The sequence below is a fragment of the Ptychodera flava genome (assembly GCF_041260155.1).
Source record: "Ptychodera flava strain L36383 chromosome 3 unlocalized genomic scaffold, AS_Pfla_20210202 Scaffold_27__1_contigs__length_13241970_pilon, whole genome shotgun sequence".
Taxonomy (NCBI): domain Eukaryota; kingdom Metazoa; phylum Hemichordata; class Enteropneusta; family Ptychoderidae; genus Ptychodera; species Ptychodera flava.
In genome coordinates, this window is record NW_027248281.1 from 7226218 (window position 1) to 7239971 (window position 13754).

At 36.5% G+C, this 13754-nt stretch overlaps 1 long non-coding RNA gene across 1 annotated transcript in view; it reads left to right on the forward strand.

The window, feature by feature from the left end:
* The window catches only part of LOC139126440 (uncharacterized), a 178358-nt gene that overhangs the window by 103153 nt on the left and 61451 nt on the right, over window positions 1-13754 (forward strand). The gene's annotated exons all lie outside the window — the stretch shown is intronic.

Below are 13754 nucleotides of genomic sequence, written 5' to 3' on the forward strand. Positions count from 1 at the left end.
TTGCATGCCATTGCATGGATTGTCTTTGATAGATCTGAACAAACAACCGTACAGACTGGTCAGTATTATTGCTGATATTGCACTATACAGACTACACAAACCTGTTTGTGCTGAACTATCGACTGATGATCATCGTCATTTCATACATCTTCCATTTACTAACAAAGGCATTGATGCTATTACAGTACAGTTACCAATGATTTTGACGATGAGATACAGCTGGATATTGATACACTACCTAATTAGGTTTGTCAGTTTGCTCTTGAATTTACCCTTTTAGTGGTCAACTTTTACAACTTTGCGCCAACATCAGACAGACTAAAACAGCAGGTGACGCAGCAAGATGTCTGTAAACTAATTTACTATGTAGTATGTTTATATCTTTACAGCAGCTATCAGTTTCAATGGTGACACACACAGGCCAAATGAAAATATAACATTGCTAGATTTAGCAACTATTGCCACTACCATCGATTATAGTACTAGAGACAATTAAATATAACCCATTCAGGTCTCTACTTCAAGTAAAATTTGAAAAATAAGTACACGTCCCATTGCACAATTTACTTCTTTTTTGTGTGATCCATTTTGTACTACTTTTAGATTTTGGTTAGATTTGAGTTGAAGAGAAATGTTTAGTTTTGAATTATTTCTTCGTTCGACAAAACACTTGTCTGAGTTTTTTTAGACTAGAAGTTGCTGACCCAAAGCCCTTCGGTTGTTAGTTTTATTTTTTTTTCTGTTAAATGAAAACGTCGGATCAACTAGAAATAAGAAACACTCTTACAATGTTGCAAGGTTTTTATCGCTACAATCTTGTCAATATAGAAAACTGTTGTCTTAGTTTTTTTAGGCTAGAAAGTTGCTGACACAAAGACCTTGGGTTGTTAGTTTTAGTTTTTTTTGTGTTTAATAAAAACGTCAGATCAACTAGAAAAGATAAACACTCTTACAATGTTGCAATGTTTTTATCGCTTGTCGCTACAATCTTGTCAATATAGAAAACAAATGACGTTCATGAAATAGCCTGAAACCCCCAAGTTCACTTCGTACTGAAGTAGGCCCCGATGTCAGCTCATATTGAGCAATGTGGTGTCATTCATTTGTTGATAACCAAAGTAAAGTTCGTTCATTTTACACATCACTCTATTATTTTTGAAGTCATGAACTTTATTGATATTCAACTACAAAGAACATTGTCCTCTGAGTCTAAATTTGCAGTAACTTCGTTCTTTTACCACCTCTCCGTGAATTTGAACTGCTTGTAAAACTTGGCAACCAGTCTCTGTGTGTGTCACCATTGAAACTGATAGCTGCTGTAAAGATATAAACATACTACATAGTAAATTAGTTTACAGACATCTTGCTGCGTCACCTGCTGTTTTAGTCTGTCTGATGTTGGCGCAAAGTTGTAAAAGTTGACCACTAAAAGGGTAAATTCAAGAGCAAACTGACAAACCTAATTAGGTAGTGTATCAATATCCAGCTGTATCTCATCGTCAAAATCATTGGTAACTGTACTGTAATATCAGCAATATACTTCACAACAAAAAGGTTACATCAACTATACCTGTATACTTTAAGAACCAGTCTGTACCTATTCTGTCATATCAATACACCAAGACAATCTCAAATAAAATATTCAATTACAATAAGGCATTGCGGCACTTAAAAACTGATGAATTCCTTCAAGCACCAACATCCTGTGACTGCTCTACATCTCCCTTCAAATATACTCCAGTTGGCCATGTCATCACTGGTGATCTGAACTTGGTTGAACATCATCACCTTCGTAAGATATTATCTTGTGGACCCAAGTTCAGAGAACCCAGCAGGATCAGCTGGAACCACAATTTTAAGATCATTATGGACTCTGTTGAAGAATATGCCAGAAAATGGGCTAAAAGGGAGGATGTAGAGCTGGACACACTGTCAGAATGGGTCAAATCTGTGAGGAAAATAGTGCGTGGCCGTATTGGTCGACTACCATGTTTGCAGAAGACCCTATTCTGTATATTTAAAGATCCTGATGCTGTTAAGTGTTTGAATGATATCCATGACAGATATGTTGTCGTTCCTGCTGATAAAGCTGCCAATAACATTGTATTTGTCGTAAGAAATATTATTAGCTACTATAGACTATAGTCTATAGAAGCTATTGGGATGGGTATCCGTCCGGCGTCCGTCGTCAGTCTGTATGTATGTATGTATGTATGTATGTATGTCCGTTTGTGAGGCGTCCGTCCACTCAGATATCTTGAGAACCGCAGTACTTACTGATTTGATATTTGTTGTGTAGATGAAAAATATGATTTTGAGAAACTATTTTTTGTAATTTTTTGATATTGTTGAAAATAGGCAAATTAATGCCAAAAAAGGCGTTTTTTGTAAAAAATCTTCTTCTTCATAACCGCTTGTCAGACAGCTTGTTATTTGGTATACAGGTCCTTAGGGACAACCCAACTTAGATTTGTTCAAATCGTGATGAAATATGCAAATCTGTATTTTTAAGGAAATTTTTTTTGTCATTTTTGATCAAAACTTGACTTATATTGTATGTAATTCTTGTACTGTATAAACCCTATCAATTCACCCAGAAAAAAATAATTAACATGATTTTAAATAATTGAATTAATTAGGAAATCATCAAAGCCAATATAATTTTAGTGTTGAATTATCAGAAAGTTCAACTTTCTTTGACAGTTCATAGTGAAATGCCTACCATCTTGGAGGATTAAAACATGTAAAGGCCACTTTCCTGAATCCCAACTTTGACATATTCTGAACCGTCATTTATTGTTCCCTGTATGTTATCTAAAAGAAATTGTTCAAAATACTGTAGTTTGTCATGAAAGGGTGGTCAAATAAATAGAGATAGAAAAGTTCTAATTTCCCATTATGGTTGACTTGGTAAGGATAAAATAAAATTACTTTTTGAGGAAAAAAATAGAGTGGTCAATTAAAAGAGTGGTCAAAGTGATAGGGTTTTTATGGTAAAGCTGGGCTGTAAGATTCCTCATGTGCTATTTATAGCAATTATGCAATCTGTGTAAACAGTGCAATGAAAGTGTTACATGATGCTTTTGATGACCTTGAACTTCTTAAGTTTCAAACATTTGTCTCTTCAGTGTGCTTTCTCTGAGTATGTACAGTCTCAACTTATTCAACAGAACTTACTTACAATGTTAATTTGAAAGTTAAAATGTGCTTGGTTAATAGGATGATAACCAGCTTAAGATTCTTTATAACCTGACAGATATGCTGTTTTTTTATGACGAAAATCTTGATTTAAGCAAGTCTTGTTTACTTTAATTAGAATGTAATTAACTCTTGTTTATTATAGTCTATAGAAGCTATTGGGATGGGTATCTGTCCGGCGTGCACTGTCAGTATGTACCATGTATGTATGTATGTATGTATGTCCGTTTGTGAGGTGTCCGTCCACTCAAATATCTTGAGAACTGCAGTACTTACTTATTTGATATTTGTTGTGTGGATAAAATATATGATTTTGAGAAACTCTTTTTATTAATTTTTGATATTGTTGAAATATGCAAATTAGCACCAAAAAAGGCATTTTTGGTAAAAAATCTTCTTCATAACCACTGGTCAGACAGCTTTGTTATTTGGTATACAGGTCCCCAGGGATAACCCAACTTAGATTTGTTAAAATTGTGATGAAATATGCAAATCTGTATTTTTACGGAATTTTTTTTTCCATTTTTGGTCAAGCCATCCTGAAATGAGCTATCAAAGATATCCACCTTCTTCATCAATACATGTGTCACAAAAGGTTGTTCTCTACATAACACAGCAGAGCTCTGTCAACTGTTGAGTCGCTTGTTTTTTCAAAACCGCTGGTCAGACAGCTTTAATATTTGGTTTACAGGTCCCTAGGATGACCTTAGTTAGTGAGATAATTTCATACAGTCAGGAAATACTTAATTTTGTATCCATGTCTATAGTAGCTTCAGGGACTTTGGCCCTATGTTTTTGAATGTCTTATAGATGAACTTGGTGTAACTAAGACCTCCACCAGCTCCATTTACAGACAATCAATGTTCAGCAAATCTGAAATTTTGTGAAACCATAAGTCATTCCTGGATAATTTTAATATTACAACAAAGGATGACCATAATAAGTTGCCTAGCTTATATTGGATACCAAAGCTCCACAAAACACCTTACAAAGCTAGGTTTATCACAGGATCTTCAAAATGTTCAACAACAGAGTTACCGAAGATACTGACTTCTGTTCTTTGTACTGTTACACGGAGACTTCAAGCATACTGTGATGTTGTATTTTCTCAGAATGGTATAAATCAAATGTGGATATTAAAATATTCGAAGGAACTCTTGCAAAATTTGAAATCAAGATCTGTTTTAAAAATAACATCTATTAAAACTTTCGATTTTTCCACATTGTATACCACAATACCACATAAAAAATTGAAATAACGCTTGAAAAACATCATCAACCAAGCATTTTTCTACAACATCATCAACCAAGCATTTTTCGACAAAAAAGGGTCCAGGCCGTTACAAATATGTAGTATTAGGGTATAATTCTACATATTTTGTTAAAAATGTTACTAACGCTAAATTGTTTTATACCGAGGAAGACATCAGTATGCTTGATTTCCTCATTGACAACATGTTTGTAGAATTTGGAGGACACATTTTCCAACAGTGTATAGGAATTCCTATGGATACTAACTGTGCTCCCTTACGTGCCGACTTATTTCTGTTCTCATACGAGGCAGAATTTATCCAGAACCTAATCAAACAGAAAAAGGTCTCTGTAGCTCGAACTTTCAATCCAACATATAGATACATAGACGATGTTATTTCAATGAATAACTCTGAATTCAGTAAATATCTCGCTATGATTTATCCTCCAGAATTGGAGATTAAAGAAACTACAGAAACGGCCTTTTCTGCTTCATATCTGGACATTTTACTTGAATTTGACTCTAATGGTCACTTTCTACTAGGCTACATGACAAGAGAGATAATTTCAACTTTAGCATCATCAATTTTCCACACCTCTTAAGTAATATTCCACTCTCACCACCTTATGGGGTATACATTTCCCAGCTTATTCGATATGCTAGAGCATGCAGTTCATATGGTGATTTTGTAGAGAGACATCATGGCCATCTCTCTTACAAACTGTTAAATCAAGGTTACACCAGAGCAAGACTTGTCTCTACATTCAAACGCTTTTTTGGCAGGTATCGCAAGCTGGTCGATAAATACAATATCTCTCTTCGACAAATGATCACTGATGGCATCGGTGACATTGGGCCTTAGTTAGTGACCACTACCTATCTGACTTATAGATTGATATATGGCGGGTGCCACATATGGGGCAGGATGCGCTTACTATTTTTGAAACACCTGACATCACTTCTTGGTCTTCTGGCCAGAGGTCCATATATCTTTCTTTCATGAATATGACTTTGTTTGTGTACCGTCTATTTACTGTCTGTTCTGTGCTGTTTTGTGTCTATGTTTACAACTATTGTCTTACGAATTCTGACCTACTGTCATTGGATTATGGATTGGTATGATTGCGATTATGATATCACCCAGCACTTCAAGAGTTCGACAGGAAGAACTATTTCATGTAATATGATTGGTTGGCTATTGGGAACTAATGGATTGCGACTGGTAAACAAGATAGATAAAAGTTTATCAAAGTTTACAAGGATTCAAAGAACATAGGGCCAAAGTCCCTGAAGCTACTATAGACATAGGTACAAAATTAAGTATTTCCTGACTGTATGAAATTATCTCACTAAGGTCATCCTAGGGACTTGTAAACCAAATATTAAAGCTGTCTGACCAGCGGTTTTGAAAGAACAGTTGACAGAGCTCTGCTGTGTTATGTAGAGAACAAGTCATCGTTGATGACACAGTCCCCACTTGTTAATCGGTATTTTGATTACAGGTCCTCAAAGAGGATAGAGTCCTCTTCATTAGGTCTGTGATAAAAATACTTTGAATGAATTCGCTTGATACATGTCTGAGTTATGGTTCAGGACATGAAAAAATCGTAACAAAATGGTCGCACAGCGGCCATATTGGATCGCATCACAAAACAAATGATGTGCATAGCTATGACATTGGTCGATGTCCTTGTACCAACTTTGAATAAAATTGGTCAAAACATGCGGATATGCCTGAGAAATGGCTCTGTACATGAAAAAATCGTAATAAAATGGCCGCCTGGCGGCCATATTGGATCGTATCACAAAACAGATTGACGTGCATATGTATGACATAGGTCAATGTCCTTGTACCAACTTTGAATAAAATCAGTTGAGATATGCCTGAGTTATGGCTCTGTACATGAAAAATCGTAATAAAACGGCCATTTTGGATCGTATCACAAAACAAATTGCCGTGCACAGCTATGACATTTGTCAATAAGCTTGTACCAACTTTGAATAAAATCGGTTGAAACGTGCCTGAGTTATGGCTCTGTACATGAAAAAATCGTAATAAAATGGCCGCCTGGCGGCCATATTGGATCGTATCACAAAACAAATTGACATGCATATCTATGACATTGGTCAATGTCCTTGTACCAACTCTGAATAAAATTGGTCAAAACATGCCTGAGTAATGGCTCTGTACATGAAAAAATCGTAATAAAATGGCCACACGGCGGCCATATTGGATCGTATCACAAAACAAATTGACATGCATATCTATGACATTGGTCAATGTCCTTGTACCAACTCTGAATAAAATCGGTCAAAACATGCCTGAGTAATGGCTCTGTACATGAAAAAATCGTAATAAAATGGCTGCCTGGCGGCCATATTGGATCGTATCACAAAACAAATTGATGTGCATATCTATGACATTGTTCAATGTCCTTGTACCAACTCTGAATAAAATCGGTCGAAACATGCCTGAGTAATGGCTCTGTACATGAAAAAATCGTAATAAAATGGCCGCCTGGCGGCCATATTGGATCGTATCACAAAACAAATTGACGTGCATCTGTATGACATTGGTCAATGTCCTTGTACCAACTTTGAATAAAATCGGTTGGAACATGCCTGAGTTATGGCTCTGTACATGAAAAAATCGTAATAAAATGGCCGCCTGGCGGCCATATTGGATCGTATCACAAAACAATTGACGTGCATCTGTATGCCATATAAAGTAATCCTTGTATCAAGTTTGAATGAAATTGCTCCAGGCATCTCAGAGATATCTGCGTGAATGGACGGACGGACGCACGCACGCACGGACGGACGCACGCACGCACGGACGGACGGACATGACCAAACCTATAAGTCCCCCCGGACGGTGTCCGTGGGGACTAATAACCTTTTGTGACACATGTATTGATGAAGAAGGTGGATATCTTTGATTAACATTGTAAGTGAGTTCTGTTGAATAAGTTGAGACTGTACATACTCAGAGAAAGCACACTAAGAGACAAATGTTTGAAACTTAAGAAGTTCAAGGTCATCAAAAGCATTATAAGGAATCATGTAACTTTCATTGCACTGTTTACACAGATTGCATAATTGCTATAAATAGCACATGAGGAATTTTACAGCCCAGCTTTACCATAAAAACCCTATCACTTTGACCACTCTTTTAATTGACCACTCTATTTTTTTCCTCAAAAAGTGATTTTATTTTATCCTTACCAAGTCAACCATAAATGGAAATTAGAACTTTCTCTATCTCTATCTCTATTGACTATTTTGAGCAATTTCTTTTAGATAACATACAGGGCACAATAAATGACGGTTCAGAATATGTCAAAGTTGGGATTCAGGAAAGTTGCCTTTACATGTTTTAATCCTCCAAGATGGTAAGCATTTCACTATGAACTGTCAAAAAAGTTGAGCTTTCTGATAATTCTACACTAAAATTATTTTGGCTTTGATGATTTCCTTAATTAATTCAATTATTTAAAATCATATTAATCATTTTTTTCTGGGTGAATTGATAGGGTTTATACAGTACAAGAATTACATACAATGTAAGTCAAATTATGACCAAAAATGACATAAAAATTCCTTAAAAATACGCATTTGTATATTCATCACAATTTGAACAAATCTAAGTTGGGTTACCCCTAGGGACCTGTATACCAAATAACAAAGCTATCTGACCAGCGGTTATGAAGAAGATTTTTTACCAAAAACACCTTTTTTGGCATTAATTTGCCTATTTTCAACAATATCAAAAATTAAAAAAATAGTTTCTCAAAATCATATTTTTCATCTACACAACAAATATCAAATCAGTAAGTACTGCGGTTCTCAAGATATTTGAGTGGACGGACGCCTCACAAACGGACATACATACATACATACATACATACATACATACATACATACATACAGACTGACGACGGACGCCGGACGGATACCCATCCCAATAGCTTCTATAGACTATAGTCTATAGTAGCTAAAAAAAGTTAGTAGTGAAAGAGGCGCGCACTCTATTATTTGTTTCGGACCGACTCATTGATCGAACGCATTTGCAACTGGACAAATTTGAATGCCCTAGTGTAAAATCAAACGCAATCCTGCCAACAACAAGGTGACATGGGAACTGATAAATGACATCAATGAAATGAAGGCCTTTTTTTGGAGTCTTGATGTCTATCGAATTTTACTTATCCTGTCACGAAGAGAACCATTTGCTTTACAGTGTGTATCTTGGATATCACAAGTAGTTTTCTACATGATTCAAGATCAAATAGCGAATTTCTCTATGTAGTTATTGTCTTTGTTACTCAGTAGTTTGGCATAAGCTTTACAGTGAGTTTTGTGAGTTGCACATGATTTGCTATTTTGCAATACAAAGGACAGAACTTTAAAGGTCTCAAACTTATGGCTTCTGGTAACAGTAGAAAGAAAGAGTGAAAAGAGAGAGGAGTCACATTTACAACAATCGTACAACTAATGAAGTAAATTGGCCGAAAGCATTAATCAATGACCTTACAGTTCTGGAAGATTTTTAACTACCGCGACTGAGTTTGCTAACTGTCAATTGAGAAATAATAACTTATTATTGATTTGAAGAGTGTTTATTATTAGGGTATTTCTGCTGATGACAACGGCATTTATGGTAAGCACTCTTCACCTACTGAAAGAGCTAAGGTCACTTTAGACAACTGTGGCAAAATCAAATCAGTATCTTACTGGGAAGAAGGCGTGATGATTCTCCTAAACCTCAGTTCACACATACATTCACATTAAGGAGGAAATGGCACATGAGTTCAAGTGAGTTTTGACAAATCACAGCTTAATAAGTTAAACATGTTTATGAAAGCTTGATGCAATTTCCTATTTTGCAATAGTAGGTACCCTGGTAGGAGAGAACTTCAACTTATGGCTCAAGGTAACAGAAGGAAAAAAGAGGAGTCTCATTTAGAACAATTTTGAAAACTTAAAGAAGAAAGTAAATTGGTCTAAACATTCATCACTGACCTTACACTTATGGAATATTTTACAGGAATGGATGAAGTTTGAGCATGAGCCAAGGCTTTGAAAAATTTTAATCAATTTTAAGAAAAGATGAAATTGCATTTGTCCTCCATTTAATTATTATTCTAAATGCATCTTGAATGTATGTTATTAACTTAAACACAGCACATGACACTCTCCATTCATTCGATATCTAATTTGTCATGATATGCCTGAGCAAGTTACATCTCAGTTAGGATGACGGTATAGTTCCATGGAGGAGGAGCAATATCTCCTTTCATTAATATATCCCATATAGACTGATCGCTTTGGCCTAAAAGCATTCCAGATCAACAAGTTATTGAGTGGTTACACTTCTGTGTTTATTTACATCAGAGACAAGTAAGACCCTAATCAAGACAGCCATGAAGATGAAACTTCGAAAGGGTACATTACAAGGTCGCGACGCCTGGGTTTTATGACAAAGGGAGATTTTTTAATCAAGGCCAACAAAGTGTATATGGACAATTATTACAACAGTCTGATACTTTCTGCCAATCTGAAAAGTGAGGACGCCATTTAAGTTGGCACTGTAAGGTCCAACAGAAGTGAAATACCATCTGCTCTGAAATAGAAAGTAAAGAGAGGAAAGGCTGTGTTCATGGTGTTGCTGTAATGAAATGACAAGACAAACGTAAGGTCAAAATGATTTCCACAGCTGACAGAGCACTTGTCAAAGTATGACAAGACTGGTGACCTGGGCCTGAATATGTATATTATGCATTTACAGGATGTGTGTCTATTTGTGTTTGTGTTACCTTTGAATGTTGTTAGACATAACTTATCTGGACATCTTAACACAATCCACTGCTCAATGAAGTGAAGAATGGGCCTTTTATTGAAAAGAGTAGTCAAGTCTGTTTAGAAAACAGTGAATTTCTTACTGTATTCAGAAATCTGCGACATATCCGGCAACTAGAGACACTACTTACAGCTACAGCCATTGAGTATCAGCGGAATCTGACGGCCACAAGACCAATGCTAGCACCACAAACCCAACATACAGCATTTTGATGGGCTGTGGGTCACCTTTATTAAATCCTAGTCGAATAGAAATATGTGTACTGCCTTCAAGGAAACTTAAAGAAACAATCATCAGGGTTTTACATGACGCGCATTTCTGCGTCCTTTACGCATAAAACCGGACGCAGGACCCCTCAAAAACTAAACTACGCGTCCCTTCGGACGCAGAAATATCTGTTGCTAGTGTACATGGTGTATATCTCGCGAAGCTGCTGGACACGTAAAACACATCCCAGTAAACCTTACCGACCCCATACTTTAATGGAATGCTCCGTAGTGCATTGGCCTCCACTGTTTGATGACCAATGGTACCCGCGGAAACAAATTTATTACCGTAAAAAATGACTTTCAAAATGTAAACTCATTCTTAATTGGTCGATTTCTTGTTTGCGTCGATTAACACATGTTTATGCATCATGGCGGGTCGTGTCAAACACCCAAAACAGGCCGATCTGCGAAAGTTTTTTCGGCGGCCGCAGCAACCAGCACGATGCAGGTTTGGTCGAGGCCGAAACAGCAGATGCGATACTGATACATCAGCCCCCCGGCCAAGTCAGCAAAATTACGAATATTCAACAGAAGTTGGCTCGATAGGTTTAAATGGCTTCGATACTCTGAAGAGCGAAACGTCATGGAATGCGATGTATGTTTGAAAGCAAATGTCACATGCCCGTTCATGAAGGTTGTTCCAATTTTCAACATTCAACTCTCACTCGTCATCAGGACCTCAAAAAGTCATCTCACAAGTGTTAAAATCCTAAGCTTGAGGTCGCAATTTTCTACTGCTTGCAAATCTGCAGAGGACCGGCAGTTGCAGGGTAAGAGTAACGAACTCGAGGCATACGCTGCACAATTACGTACTGTTTACCTGATCGCTAAACGTGACCTTCCATGCGATGTATTCACTGACATCATGCATCTACAGAATCTGAACGGCTTAGACATTGAATATTACAAACGTCCTCAGATAGTTATGGAGTTTGAAGAGTGTATTCAACGTGTGATCGAGAAGTCCCTGATTGATAGTATACATGCAAGTGACTTCATCGGTATAATGTTGGATGAGACTTGTGACATTACCGTTCATAAGAAACTTGCTATATGTTCGATATATTCAGAATGCGAGGCGAATGTTTCTTTCCTCGGTAACCAGCAAAATTACAGATGCCACTGCTGCAGGGATCGAAAACGCCTTGATTGAATTTTGATTAGGAAAGAAATCTGTGACGCGGCCGTAGACAAAATATACGGACTAGGAACAGACAAATGTTCATCAAACTGGTTGGCCCCATCATAGATGATTTTGACTTCATGAACACTGCTAGGTTATTTGCCGAAGGAGTTGCTGGCAGAGTGTGAACTCAAACCTACTTGACTTGCTAGGTGAATGCCATTTCAGAATATGGAATTACTTACCTTCTGTCAATTTGCCAAATTTGAATACTTGTTCAAATTTCACAACGTTGTGAACTTGTAATTAAAGTTATGAGATAATTTCAATCATGAATAGTGTTCTTTGAATTGATCAATGAGGGCCCTCAGTATGAACTAGAATTTTCATGTAAGAGTTATTTTAAGAAATGTGCAACCCATTTGCCGTGTTTTAATACTAATTGAACACAGTGAAGACCATGGCATGGATAAACAATAAAATATATTCTTGTGAAATAAATTGGGACCCCCATATTTTGATGTAGGACTCACATTTTTAAACACCAGGGGTCCCAGGGACTCTCAAAAGTAAAAAGTGATGTAAAACCCTGAATCATGCTACCATTACTAAGAAAACCTGTATTTTAAACATAGGGCCAATGTCCCTGTAGCTACTATAGACTTGAAGACATAAATAAGTAATATTAGATAGCATATGCTTAGACTAGCAACAATACTCAGGAGAGAACTGTGTTGCAGGTCTAGAATTTCCTAGCCATCAGCCTTAATATAAAATAAACAATCATACATGTGGATGAAAACAGCAACTGATATAGCGTTGTGCAGTAATGAAAATAATTGAGCTAATACGTGTGACTGCAGGTTTTTAAAATGTCCAGGGGTTTTAAAAAGAAAATACTGTTTAAGATTTTTTGACCAAAAATGACGAAATTGCTCCAAAATAGTAATTTTCCCAATTTTGTCATAATTTGGACAAATTAGAAGCGTAACACTTCGCAAAGATCCAACCCAAATTTGAGAGCGATTGGGTTGGTAGTTTCAAAGAAGAAGAAAAATCACCAAGAAATTCAGCAAAAATACAAAATTAAGGATATCTTCACAATATTCATAAAAATGTATAAGGTTCACCTAAGGTACTTGCACACAAATTTGCAAAGCAATCAAAACAGCAGATCTCGAGATATTAATTCTTGGCCATGTTCAGATTTTGTAAGCTTATTTGCATAATTTTGGCAATGCAGACTTCAGTTGAACAAAATCCCATCTATAGCCCAGGATGCATCCACACACAAATACCAAGCTAAAATGTGCAGCGGTTTGCGTGTTTTTGATGTTGACGGACATACTGTACGTACATACATACATATATACTTTACATACATACATACATACAGACGCCGTCGACTTCTGCTTATACGATAAACTCACATTGGTATAAACAAATGTGAGCTAAAAACAAATCTGGAACCAAAAATTTTGACCCAAAAGGCACATGTCGGGATCTACTTCAATACCAAATATCGAGGCTGTGTTATCAGCAATTTGTGTGCGAGTACCTTAGATGAACCTTATACACTTTTATGAATATTGTGAGGATATCCTTAAATTGGCCAAAACCACGAAAAAATTGGCATGTTCCATCACAATGGGATTAATATATACAAAGTCATCCCTTGGAACCTCAGTCCTGTATCCAATTGGTGAACAGAAGCTGTCTGACTAATTGTTAAAGGGTCGGAGTGGGCCATTTTATATAAAATTGTGTTTGATACAAGATACAGTATCTTCATTGTTTGACATGTTGAAAGGTCAATGAATGGGTGACCATGCATACATTTGACCTTAGTTGTAGACACGATAAATGAAGCCATTGCGAAAATGAATTTAATGTCAATGGTTTCATTTGTTGTGTCTAACACGGGGGTCCAATATATGCATGGTCATAATCTTTCAACATGTCAAACAATAAAAAGTATCTTGCATCAAACAAAATTTATGAAGAATGGGTGACTTTGTCCCTTGAGGTTAAAGGTTTTTGGCCTAAAGTAGT